The following is a 13,449-nucleotide window of genomic DNA, read 5'->3' as shown; positions in this document are numbered from 1 at the left end:
TTTTTGAACTAGCAGTTCCACTTATCATTGCTTAGGTTTATATAATTATTTGTAAATTGTGAGGCACGTGAAAAGTCATCTGATTTTTTTTTTCAGGGTGAGGGTGGGGTAGGGGTAAGGGGAAGGTAGTTACTGGCAATAGTGTTGGATTGATTTACTGCTGCCAGTGTATGGTGGGGTAAATTGACATGGTATGTGTGCCGTAGGGGAGAGAGTAGAGTGACAGAATATGATGCCTGCAAGGGGACTGACAGATGATCTAGCCCACCCCCTTCATTTTGTAGGTAAGTAAACTGAAGCTTGGAGGTCAGATGACTTGTTCAAGGTCACATGGGATATTACTGGCAAAACTAAGTAAGACTCTTCTCCATGCAGAGCGGCTAACTTCAGTCTAGGGTGGGAAGGGACCTAAGCCTTGAACCAAGGCTCCTCCAGCTTCCAGTGCTGGGCTCATCCCACTGCACCAGGTGTCAGACTCTCAGCCACAGCGCTCCCCCAGTGCTGCTGAACCAGATTAAAATGTGATTGGGACTATTTAAGAAAAGAAGTAAAGCTATAATAGAACAGAGATTTTTTTTTTTAAAGGCAATTGGGGTTAAGTGACTTGCCCAGAGTCACACAGCTAGTAAGTGTCAGGTGTTTGGTGTGAGGCTGGATTTGAACTCAGGTCCTCCTGACTTCAGGGCCTGCACTCTATCCACTGTGGCACCTAGCTACCCCCAGAGATCATTTTTAATACGTGGGCCAAGAGACATCCTTATGGAGCCTTGAGTGGCCTGCATTCCTGTTTTAATTTCACAACACAGCACTGTACCATGCTGTTTCCATATTGTATTAGTGTTCTAATGACCTAGCTTGTTAGTATTGTTTTTGCCACTTTCCAATTGATCAAATCACCTGATAATTCTGGGCTTTGAAGACCAGGTGGTTTCCTACAATTGATTTAAGCTTGAAAATTTTATACTCCTCTGGATGAAGAGTTCGGTGCATCACTGAGGAATGGGTGTGGTTGGAAGATAGCTCCAGATCACCTTGTGTAAGGTCTGTTTGATAGAGCCTCCGAATGGGGTGCTAGGGTTCAAATTGGTTAGGAAATATCTCCATGCTCCATATACTTGCTCTTAAGTATAATTTTTCCCAGGCTGTGATTTAAGGGAAATCGCTGGTCTAGGCCCTATCCATTTCCCTGTGATGTAAGGTCTGGATATATTCTTGGCTAGAAGAAATAGCTGAAATGCAGGCTCCCGTGTGATCCTGCCCTGCAATGCTGCCTTTCTTTGTTTATTCTTAGAGTGCTGAATACTTTTTCCTCTATAAAACATGTGGTGATTTTTTTAAATGGTGAAATTTATGGCCCTGAGAGATATATACTTCTGCCAGACTGAGGCCAGGTGTTCCCACTGGAAATAAGGACAAGGGGGTGTAATTCAGACTGATGTTTGTTTAAGAAGGAAAGGAAGAATAGAAGAGCAGGATCCTAGGGAATGTTAATTGGGAGGCTTCCAAGTATAAAAGGGTGGCATTGAAGAGATATAGAGATGGGAGTGAGTGAGCATAAATACTAGAAACTCTCTTAAGGGAATCTTGGCAGTGGCAAAGGAGTTGTAGGAGTAAATGAGAGGAGAATTGTGGAAAGATTGTGAAATTGAGAAATTTGAGCTTTAAGCACAGTTATATACTCATAGCTATGGTATGTAGATGTTTCCATAATTGAAACCCCATCTTAAACCCTAGAGTTAGGATCATGGAATTATAGAAAAATACAATAGGAGGACATCTCAGGGTCATCTGTCCCTGTCCCCTGTGACAGCACAGGGAGTATTCAAATGAGCTTAGTCCTGCCTTTCAGGAATTGAGAGACATTCCCCAGTTTTCCTAGTTGAATTGATGCAGTAAGTATTCTATTGACCTTGAAGACAAGAAAAAGAAAGTTTCTGCTCTTCAAGTTAAAACTTCCTTTATTCTGCTTTTGAATATATTCATCTTTCCCTTCCCATTATCCTTAACTATAGTCGGTTAGTTTGTTACATAAAAAAAAGAAAATCACCCTAAAACTGCCTTGGCAAATAATCAAACCCAGCACTCTCCATGTTGATGATCTCTTCTGAATATTTCTCCTACAAGAAAGGCAGGCACCCATTCTCTGCATACTACACCCATCCCTAAACAAACTAAGGCCACAAGTTACTGCATGATTCAGTGGAATTTTGAGTGCTCTGACATTCAAATAGCAGCAGTCGGCTGTCAAAAAACTGTGGGAGTTAGTAATTATGACCTCTCTTTAAGGTCACTGGTGCTTGAATGCTTGCGGTACTTTGGCACTAGCTATGCCGTGTCCTGCTGATGAGAGAACCCGTGCCAAGGCATACACTGTGGGGCCAAAAGGATGTTCTGAGTAATGGCAAGAGACGATGGAGTATGAGTTGATCTAGAGCCTTAATGGAAAATTTAGGAGGAGATAGGAGGGATGGGGCTAGGATCATTTTATAGATGACACCTTTCAACTGATGGGAATTGGAAAAAATCAGTGAACAAGGTGAACCTTAATCTTGGACCTAGATAGTGAACATCCATCAGAAAGCAATGATTGTTGTTTACATTCTAGCTGCCTTTTCTAGAGTTACAAAAATGTCATAATTACCTAGTGGACTCGACTATCAAAAGGACGTAGTACTCAGCAGAAATGACTAGAAAACTATATATCTGTCTTTATCCAGATTTAAGTGAAGCTCTGTAATGTGATAGATCATTACAGTGGGTCTAGACTAGTCAAGTGGGACACTGAGTACCTTGGGAGGTCACTCTTCTGACTAGTGGTATAGCCAATATACAGAAATAAACTGTTCGAAAAAGTTCAACTAAGGAGCTTATTGTTTACCCAGCAACTAGCACAGTTTCTGGCATAGAGTAGGCGCTTAATAAATGCTTATTGAATTTGATTATTGCAGAAATTGTGAGGTCACTGGGCCACATTTTACCTCTAATGATTTCTTACCTTGTCTTTACAGTTTTCATTTTTTATTATATTGTGGGATAAGGAAGGTTATAATAGTATCTTCATTTTTTACTTCGGTCTTAATCAGATCATTGATTGCTAAAAGGGGCCCAGGTCATCTGTGGCCACAAATAACATTTGTATGGGATATGCATGATGTAAATTTCTCAAGCGAACTGTTAATAATGCTTTTGGCCAATCTTTCTTCTGAAACTCTTTTTAAAATAATTTCTTGCTAACCAAGCTGCACATTTATCTACTAACTAAAACTGACTACTTTGTTGACTGTTAGTGTACCAAATACTCTTGAGATCTGTGGGAAACTCTGCACGTAGTATCTTTCATCTGGAAGATTGGCTGTAATACAGCAAACTTCATCAGGGTTAAAAGGAAAAATAACCAAACCATCCATTTTCTGACACCAAGGTGCATTTTTCATAATTAACATTCCAAAATAGCTAATCCACTTATTCTCAGTGGTACAAGATGGGGCAAAGGGGTTTGACCGTGTATTGGCACTTGATTTGATTTGATTTTATACCAAGTGCTTGTTAGGCAATTCTAGTCTCATCAGTATTCTACTAGTGTAGGGATCATTAACCTCAGTGAAGAGTTTATTACAACCTACTGTTGGAACCTCTTTTTGAATATTTAAATGAGAAAGAAAAAAGAAACCCTAACCCTAAACTGTGCTAGAGAAGATAGCTATTGCCTATTGGGAACAGAGTGGAAGCTACAGACCATGGAACTACAAATGTAGGAATGAATGACATTGTCTGCTTTGATACAACTTTTAGACTGTTCTCCTTTAGACTCTTTGTCTTTTTAATATTTGCCTGGAATTGTTTCCATCTCAACCAGATGCAAAATATGGTAGCCATAGAAACCACAAGTTGTCAAAAGGAAATAGTGACTAGGCATGTTTGTGTTACCCTACTCAACTTGTGAGGTTTTCTGATTCTTCTGGTCCCTGCGATAATATCCCTGAGCCTCTGAAGGATCTATTTTGTCATGCTCAGAGGCAACAGTGATAAACTCTAATCTGGAGTTTTGTTAGAGAGCTTTATAGATGGTTTGATATACCAGAAGAGGAGCACAAGTATAGGTTTGGCTTAAACTACAGGTATAAAATGTCTTGATGGAATCTGGATTGACTAAAGTGCTGATTCTTTGTTATAATCTCACTACTTTCTGGCAGGTGATTTGCAATGGGACCTTGTTTTGCAGGTCCAGAAAACTGTCAGTAATCCCCAGTTAAGGAAGGAATGTTAATGGGATCAGAATTGAAAATCACAGAATACTGATGGTGATTCAGTGTTATATGAACTGCTTTATTGGTTTAAATGCTCTTTTTTCCTTTCCCATTTTGCTGCCTTTCTCTGCTGTTTTTGTTTGTGTTTGTGAGACTCAAGTCTTGAAGGGCAAGGAAATAGGCCATTTGGTATATTCTGCAGGGTGTCATTCATGATGTCAGACATGTGGAACACTCAGTTCAAGCAAGTCAGGAAGTAGTCTTCATGCCAGTGCAGTCCTCTGTATTCAAGTTATACCCAATACATATTAATTGATTATAACAAAGCTCACAAATGTGCCTTTTCTTTGTTAAAGAGAGATGGATTTGCAGGGCAGTTGAATGCTGACATATTTTTGATTCTGGTAGAACTTGGGTAGATTAGAGGAGCCAAGAAAGAGTACAAAGAAGGGGAGTCTTTAGAAGAGGATCAGAGTCCACACTTTTCCTTTTAAGACCTGGCATTTGCCTTCCAGACACTTCATTTTGCTGTAAGAATGCAATGGTGTTTCGTCAAGGGGTTCTGCTGACAGCATGAACCGCTCGAGCTAGCACAGTTCACTTTGTGGGCATCAGCAGAATCAGAGATTGCAATGCTGCTTGTAGCAGTCATGATTTAGTCATGGAATGTAAGGAATTTTCAACAGGAAATGTATCTGGCTTTGAAATATTTTCATCTGCTGCAGACTTTTAACCCGCATGCCTCTTGGGTGTCAGCATTTAATTTTAGGATTTCATCTGGAATGTGATTTCTCCTTCTCCTTCTTCTCTCAACTTACAGTTTTTATTCTGTTAATGCTCAGGTTATGTAGCCATTAATAATCACATAAACAGCGTTTTCAGGTTTTGACAAATGCTTCATTTCATCTATGCTCAAAAATGTTAACCTTTATTTACACTATAATTTAATTTCACCATACCTTTTTGTTGGGATGCAACCACAGAAGATCTTGAAGTCAGCAAAAAGTGCATGTTGCAATCCCCTAGATTTACTTACTTTGTATCCATACTTACTCATATGATTTGGCTGCTTTTGCAGTCAGTAATGCTAGTACCGTAGCTCCCACAGCCTTTTACTTTGGGCCATCTGGTTTGCCTAGAAATGAAAATGAGCTGCGTTTTATTCCCAGTCCTAAGAAGGATCTCTATCAGAGGTCCCCTCCCCCTGGTTTTTAACTCTTTCTACTCCAGGTCTTTCTATAGTGATATAGCAAGGTTGTTGTACAGGCTGGAATCGAGGTGCTTTGGGTGAAGCTTATGTAATGCCAAGCAAGGTTCAGCACATGCTTTATCTTTTTCTCATACGTCAAATTTAGCCTACGATGAAGATAAATTGTATTTGAAATAGTAGACGGTTATCTTTGCTAGGTAAAAAAGTGAGTGTGTGTGTGTGTATGTGTGTGTGTTACTTCAACAGCATTATTCTGCTACATTTGAATTGAATTAATCTAGAGCGTTCAGCAAAGATTGACTCAGAATGCAGAACTCACTTTAATCCAGAAAGGTACCCATTTGTTTGATTAAGAGGATTTGTAATACAACAATGTCACATCTGCTCCAATAGGCCTCTTTTCCACTAGGGATATTAAAAATAGATTATTAGATTAGATTGAAATCTAAGAGATTTTATATTAAAATGGAATAGAATTTTTAGTCTGGTTTTCTGTTTTCTGTTGTGAAATTGCCTAATATACTGTAGTGGAGAGAAGTTTTAATAGGACAAAAAAGAGAATTCCTAACCTTGCCATCTGCAGTGATTCTCTACTGGCAATGCATGCCTTTGAGCAGTATACTTGGCCACTGAGCTGGAAAATTGTCATCCTTTTGTAGGAACAGTATTTTAGTCCCAGGAACATCTGTAGAACAGTTTCTCAAAAATTTCAGCCATCTTCTGACATGCCAAACAGATGTGCCTCTCGTTTTGTAGTATATGAAAAAAAAATTGGTAATGCATATATGTATACAAAGCTATCCTGAGAGGCTGCTTTGATGATTGATTCAAGATTACTCCTCTTGGTTTTGTTTGCTTGATAGGGGAAACGCAAAACATTTATCTTTATGTTCTGACAATAAAACTAGTGATCAGTGTGAAATACTCAGTGGGCATGTGAACTGGTGGGTTGTGGGGAAATAGTATATTTAGCATCTGAGTTTGAGAAGCTCAGTCTTAGAGAAATGTTTGAGCTTACTCTTGGTTTTTAGGTGCTGGGTTGATGTATTTTCTGCACTGTAATAGGATTAGTGTTTGCCCACAAAGACTTCCTTTTAGGACTAATAATAACAAAATAATAACTACTAACATTTTTAAGGTTTTCATTTCATCCTCACAATAATCCTGGTTGGAAGGTGCCATTATCTCTGTTTTATACATGGGGAAGCAGAAGCAGACAAGGGTTAAGTGACTTACTAGGGATCACACAGCCAGTTAGTGTCTGAATCAGGATTTGAATGCAGATCTTTCTGTCTCCAAGTTCAACCGTCTTACCTGCTCTACCATTGGAAATGTGCAACGGTATTTTATTTTATTTTATTCACTTCTGTATCCCAGGAGATGTTTGCAAGGTATCAGGGAAGGTTGCTTAAAGTGCCCAGTGCCTAGCACAGTGCCTTATTTCTATCTTGAGTGGGTGGATTTGAACGAATTAATCAATGAACCCACCTAGTACTATGAGATCTCTTTAGGGATGTTGCCATTCTTCTCAGTTTACTTTTTCCTCTACTGATAGAGTACAGTTATCATATCAAGTACGCTGCTCTGTTTATACTAAAAGAGAAACCAGGATAGAACAGGGCAGAGCAAATCCCATTGGGGAGCTCAAGTTTCCTGCACGCTAATCTAGCCAGATAGCTCCTTGAAGGCTGAAGGGATAGTTTCTTTTCTGTTGCTACATTTGGGATTTTTCTCTTGGAGAGCAAAAGAGCACATGTTTAAATTTTCTTCATTGTATCGTTTGTCAGGTTTCTCTGAAATTCTTGTAGGACAATATTAATGTAACTCCAAGAATTAGGGCAGTGCTTGCACTATAATGTTAGTACAGGATTGGAGTAGATTGCTTTTTTCTTAATACTTTCTTCTAGAGTGCTTAGCCTTCTAATACCAAGAGATTTTACATAACTATGTCTCTACCTATCTGTCTGTTTGTCTATCTATCTGTCTACCTATCTTACTCAAGAGTTCATTTTGAAAAGTACTACTTAGTGCCAGTAATCGCCAGGGTTTGATGATAGTGTATTAATTTTATAAACATTGACACATTTTTAAAATTACGCTTAAGGCTAAAAGTTTTTGAACATTGGTGATATTTCTGTGGTGTGCAGATAGAGGTCAGACCATGAGTTATGTGGATTTTCATTATTTCTATAGGTATTTAAATTCTAGACATACAAGTTTATTCTGTGAAGTCCCTTATAAAGTATTTGATTAGAGTGCAGACTTGGTTATACTGCAGGTCAAATCCATTTCTCTGTATGTAGTGTAGTCCATTTTTAGCTTTTATTCATGACTTTATCCAAGTCACTCATCTTTTGTGAACCTCAATTTCTTCACATCTGTAAAATGGGCGTAATACTTGTACTATTTAACTCACAGAGTTGTTGTAGGGGAAATTCTCCCCTAGCCTTAAAAGTCTATAGAAAGTGTGTTTATTACTCTAATATTGGAGTGAGAGTATTGGCCTTGGCCTTTTTTACCCACGTGATAACAAGATTCTCTTGACTTAGAGGGATCGAAACGGGTTTTGACTTAGGCATTCTTGTGCTTAGGAATACCAGAGGCGTAGCTCTAAGATCAGACTTGAAGCCATGACTTTGGTAATGGCACAAGGTCATACAGCTGAAGTCATTTGACCTCACTGCCTTCATTACTCATTTAATAAAATGAGAATAATATCCATTTATCCCATGGGAGTGCTATGGGAAATAATGTTCCTGGTGAAGGGAGTAATATAAATGCACAGTGTGTAAAGTATAATTCAGTAGATCAGCTTAGGTTCTTAAAAATCTTTTATATTTTGCTTTACTGGCTGGAAGCTTAACTAAAATCTACAGCATTTAAAAATTCCTGCTGGTTTACCTATACTTCAAGTTCTCTTGTGCCCATTAAGTTGATTATTTCTTGGGTTTCTTTTCAGAATTTAAAAATGCCATGGATTTTGGCTTTTGGCATTTGACAATTCCAATTCATGTCAATCACATCCAGTAGATTTTCCCTGTGATCTATGGGCATGGCTTTGTTCCAGTAGAGACAGAGAAAGAGGGACATGGACTGGATGCCTATTAGTTTTAATATATGTTGATGCAATCATTGAAGGCATTTAAGGAAGGTCTAGCTTCCTAATGTATTGTATTGAAGATGAATGGAATGAATAAAAAATGTCTTATCATGAAGTTGGTGATTGCTAATTTAGTAAGGGTCCTTGGTCCTTTGAAATGACATTATGGGTAGAACTTTGAGTGAAATTCTTTAAGGTGGGTATCTTAATTTAAATATTTAGAGACTTAGATGTGGTTAATATAGTCGTAAAGTTTCCGTTGTTGGGAATTGTGCTGTGATGATCATTTAGTATGTATGACTTGAATGAGACGCCAAAAAAAGCAAATGAATGAATAAGCAAAACAAGGGGCTGCCGCCAGTCACAAAGCTCAGCATATGCTGTGTCCCTCAGTGGAGCAGGGAAATCTTATGGAGCAGCGCCAACATTTTTGAGCACCCTGTTGACACATCATGCTTGTGTCTCCTTGCAGGGAAGGCAGTGCCATCCATGACTGTAAAGGTGCTACTGAGTTTGATTAGACTAAGACTTGTGGTCTCAAATTAAGTAAGTGGTTTTGGTCGATTTTCAGGGAGACTCAGGTAGAGAATAGATTTTACTTACCCTCGTCCTTTAGTTCCATTAAATTAATATTTTCCTGCTTCTTTACCCCATCTATGTTAGAGAACACATGTTCCTTCAGCAGGCTGCAGAGAATTCTATTCTGGAGTAAGATTTTGGTTTGGCTACAAGTAAAAATTAACCCTCACATAGATAAAAACCTGCACAGCCACTGACTTCTTTACAAAAAGATTACGGGATGCTGTGTCATTGGGAGACTACTGCCCACGTATTGGCATCACAGGGGAGCCTAGCTAAGCCAAGGAGCGTAGCAGGCCTTGTGGACCACCTATGCCGTACAGAAGGCAATGGTGTTCTCCCTGTCACTTCAGAAACCTCAGGGAAGAGGCCTGGGCTCGACCCACAGGTAGGATTGGTGGATTTAATTCCTTGCCTATAGAAGTATATCGGATCTGGATACTTTTAGCAGTGCCTTGTATATCTTACTTATTAAAAAAAAAAAAAAGCGTTATCTCTCTGAGACCCATTAAGTCAGTGGCCTTTTCATCAGTGCATGTGCACAATTTGTTATTGGTATTATTGGGATTGCTGATGGAAAGCGTTCCGTGACTTTTGGGAATATTAATAAGCCTCTTAAAGTACTTGTTCAATTAGATTCCCTGACCTGCTGTTCAGAGGCTGGCCTATCATTAACTCACAGAGGGAAGCTTTCTTTGAGTTTAAATGGCAATGGGAGAATCTCTCTCCCCTCTCCCTCCCTGCTCCCTTCCCTTACTGGTTATAGTGTCCTGCCATTCCCCCTCCCCAGACCTTCCAAAGATGGCTTGTGCCCTGGAAAGTCAGAATTGGATAACCAGGTAGAATTTGTTTTAAGTTTTTGTGTTTTGGATAAATGTTTGCTATATCCAGACAGGTACAGGAGTAATAATAACTTCTGCTTTATGCAGAGAATTGCTTCCCTCTGCTTTTTCAACAGTGGGGTCAAAGGAGCATACTTTGCTCTTAAAAAGTTGGAAAAACATTTTTCCATCTAGTATTAGAAAAACAATTACTGAAACTTTAATTGCCTTTACTAGTGCTGTGAAGCTTATATTGGTTTCCCAGGAAGAGAAAAATAATCCTTGGCTATGGAATCTACTACTTATACTTTTTTTAGAGGTGTGGGGTGGGGGTGGGGTGCAGAGCTAGCCAAAACGTTGCTGTGTAGAGCATGCTAGATTTGGAATGAGAGGGCGTGGGTTCAAAAGTTTGGTCACCAGGTGCCCATATGACCTTGGCCAAATCACTTAACCTTACTGAGCCTTGATTTCCTTATCTATAAAATGAATGTTTTGGATTGGATAAGTCCAAGTCAGCACTGATTCTTTGATCTTTGAATTTGTTGGGATAGGATAATTGAATTTTGTATTGGTACCCCACACTATCAGCTCTGGACCCGCTGGTACATTTCTTTTGTTCAGTTGGAAGTTTGCTTTTCAGAAAATAAGTCCTCAGTTTGAGGTATTAGACTTAAAACATTGAAGGAAGAATAAGAGAGACAGACCCCAAGTTATAGAGAGCTTATGTATCCCTTTAAGACTACCCACATGGCACAGTTTTCCAGTGTGTTCCATTTTTAAAGTCATAGATAATTTAAGAACTACTTGCTTTTACTTTTGTTTGTTTCAATGCTTGTAACCACGTCTATTTGCCAACCTTTCTAAAATGTCATGATGTAATTATTTTAACAGGCACTGTATGCTCCTTTATTTGGGGGATATTAACCTTTCTAAACAAAAGGAATGTTAATATACACTGGAGACACAACTAATGGGATTTCATTTTTCTTGTTAGGCAAGAGGCTTGATTTTTTTTTTAAGTTCTTGTAAAAGAATGCAGCAAGTGAAATAATTGCCTTAAGCTAATCCATGATAGCGATTTAAAACGTGACTTCCCAGATCACTTTTATATGGCTTAGAAAGAATAATGTGATTTTTTTTGGTTGTTTTTTGTTTGCTTTAGCTAAACAGTGTTGAAGGATGATAGGAATTCATTGAATTCAAAACAAAGAAAATGCTAATTACTAATGCACTAACTTCTTTTAAGGCATGAAATTCAATGTTGAATTCACTAATAATGCTTTCAAGTATTTATGTTTAGCTGACTGATTTGAGAGTTAGTTAGTGCAGGGCACATTCAGAGTAGCTGAACAACCTGCTTCTAAGGCTCCCGCTATAATTTCCATGGTTGGTACCAAAATGAGACTATAGTAAAGACGCTATTCTTCATGTACAGAGATGACAGCCGCCGACTTAGGCAAACATTTTAAATATTGGTTTCCTCCCCCCAACTCCCTTCCCTATAAAGGAATCATAGTTATTTGCACCCCTTCCCTTTTCCTCATTATCATTTTGACCAGTGAGTAGCACACCATTTGCAAAATGATTGGTTGGCTATGGTTAGAGATGTAGCCTAATCAAGGAACAGCAAAGAACAATGCTAGCTGGTCTATGTGGGCATCGACCCTCTGACCTTGGCATCATTAATACAGTGTCCTAACCACTAAACTACCTCACTACAATTGTATATGTACACAGACTATCTTAAACAAGAGATGAATCACTGTTGATGAGAGAGGCTGTTGTTGCATTTGAACCATGATCTTCTTGCTCGCCAAATTCTTTAACAGTTTTTCCTTCAAGCAAAAAAGATGACGAGTTTTTGCTATTTTGGATTAGTGAGAGGGTATGAAATAGTTTCCCTTTCCTTCCAGGCAAAAATACCAACAGTCTGCCTTTGGAAAGAAAGTGCTAATTTCATTTAGTGACTTCCAGACGTGAAATATGGGCTCTAACAGGCACTGTGCATTAGTCAGCTGAGGCAGTGGAGGTTATTTTTACAATTCTAATTATTATTTCATGACAGTGATTTACTTTATGTTGTCTGCAGTCTACACCCCCAAACTAGCCATTGTTTTGTGAGCAGAAGTGGTTGGGTTGTACTGCTTTTTTTCCAGGGCAATTTGGACTTTTATGGATATAGACACAGGCTTGCAATAAAAAAGAGAGCTTTACTGAAGAGTGCCTCGCATATGAAATGTAATCTAGATAAATATTCAAAACTAATAAGTTTATTTTTCCATCTTGATTTTTAAGTATATTTTTCTGATGCCCTAAATCGGCCTTGTTTTATTTGCATTAAGCTAAATGTTTTGCTGAAATGCAACTGAATTTCTGTACTGAGTGAACTTCAAGAGAAGCAATACATATGGTTAACAAATAAATACAAAATAGAATTTAGTATAACCCCTTGATACGTGGAGGAAGATGAGTAGAAGAAAAAGTTGATTGCATATCTAGATATTCTAGATATGCATTTCAGGCATATCTGCCTGATTTATGCTCTAATTTTAGTACTGAGTTTTCTTTGTAATAGCAAAATGTCACATTAGCATGTCCCTTTTAATAATCTAATATGCTTCCAGTGACAATAAATATATATACTGAGTGTCTAGCTTGAGGTTTCTCAAACCTCATAGTTCTGTGACCCTTCCCAGTGTAGCTAAATTGCTCAAATGACCCTCTGATCATATTTTTAATTGCGAGGCACTTGAAATTAATCATGTTTTATTTCTTTTTTAAATAAGTACCTCGACAGCAATGGTGAGCAATTTTCCTCCTGGCACTAACCCATTCTTAAAGAAAATTAGAGATTGGACAGGGAGACTTGGGAGTAACAATACATTCTACTCATTATGGGAAAACCATAGCAAATAGAAAAAAAGGGGCATTCAGGACTTGCCTACTGTCCCTGTCTTCTCTGTGTATTTAGCAAAAATTGGCTTCAGTGAATATAGCAAAGTGTTTTGAGTTATTACTGCAAATCTTCAAGTGGTCATAACCCAGGATTTCAAGCACCTTAATGAAGGCAAAGGTTCTGCTACAACTTGTATGATAGCTGAGTGCTTTTAATTTAAATTGCACTGAGCTAATCTTTAGGAGAATTGGAACCTGCCTCAGAACTAATTATGATTTACAGAAATTGATAATTTGTCTTCTGAATGTGTCTGCAGGAAGAAATAACTATTAAATTTGATTAACAAATGACAGATTTCAGCCCAAGTAATTTACCATCTTTATTAACAAACTTGAAAAACTTATCAATAATATTAAGGCTTTCTACTTGTACAACTTCATTGTGGCAGTAAAGTTTATCTTAAAATCACAAAGTCATGTGTGACTTTGATATATTGGTCACACCTTGCATTTTCTGTGTCCATATCCTCATTGAATCTTTAGTCTAGATACTGGATGGATGAAGGCTTAGTTTATTCCAGATACTTGATCTTATTT

The 13,449-nt window shown here is 38.2% G+C and overlaps 1 protein-coding gene across 3 annotated transcripts in view; it reads left to right on the top strand.

The window, feature by feature from the left end:
• The window catches only part of CADM1 (cell adhesion molecule 1), a 363,418-nt gene that overhangs the window by 148,837 nt on the left and 201,132 nt on the right, over nucleotides 1-13,449 (top strand). The window lies entirely within an intron of this gene.

Source organism: Vombatus ursinus, unplaced genomic scaffold (genome assembly GCF_900497805.2).
Source record: "Vombatus ursinus unplaced genomic scaffold, bare-nosed wombat genome assembly UNPS02012156.1, whole genome shotgun sequence".
NCBI lineage: Eukaryota > Metazoa > Chordata > Mammalia > Diprotodontia > Vombatidae > Vombatus > Vombatus ursinus.
Note: the sequence above shows the minus strand (reverse complement) of the source record. Positions and strands in the feature narration are given on the sequence as shown.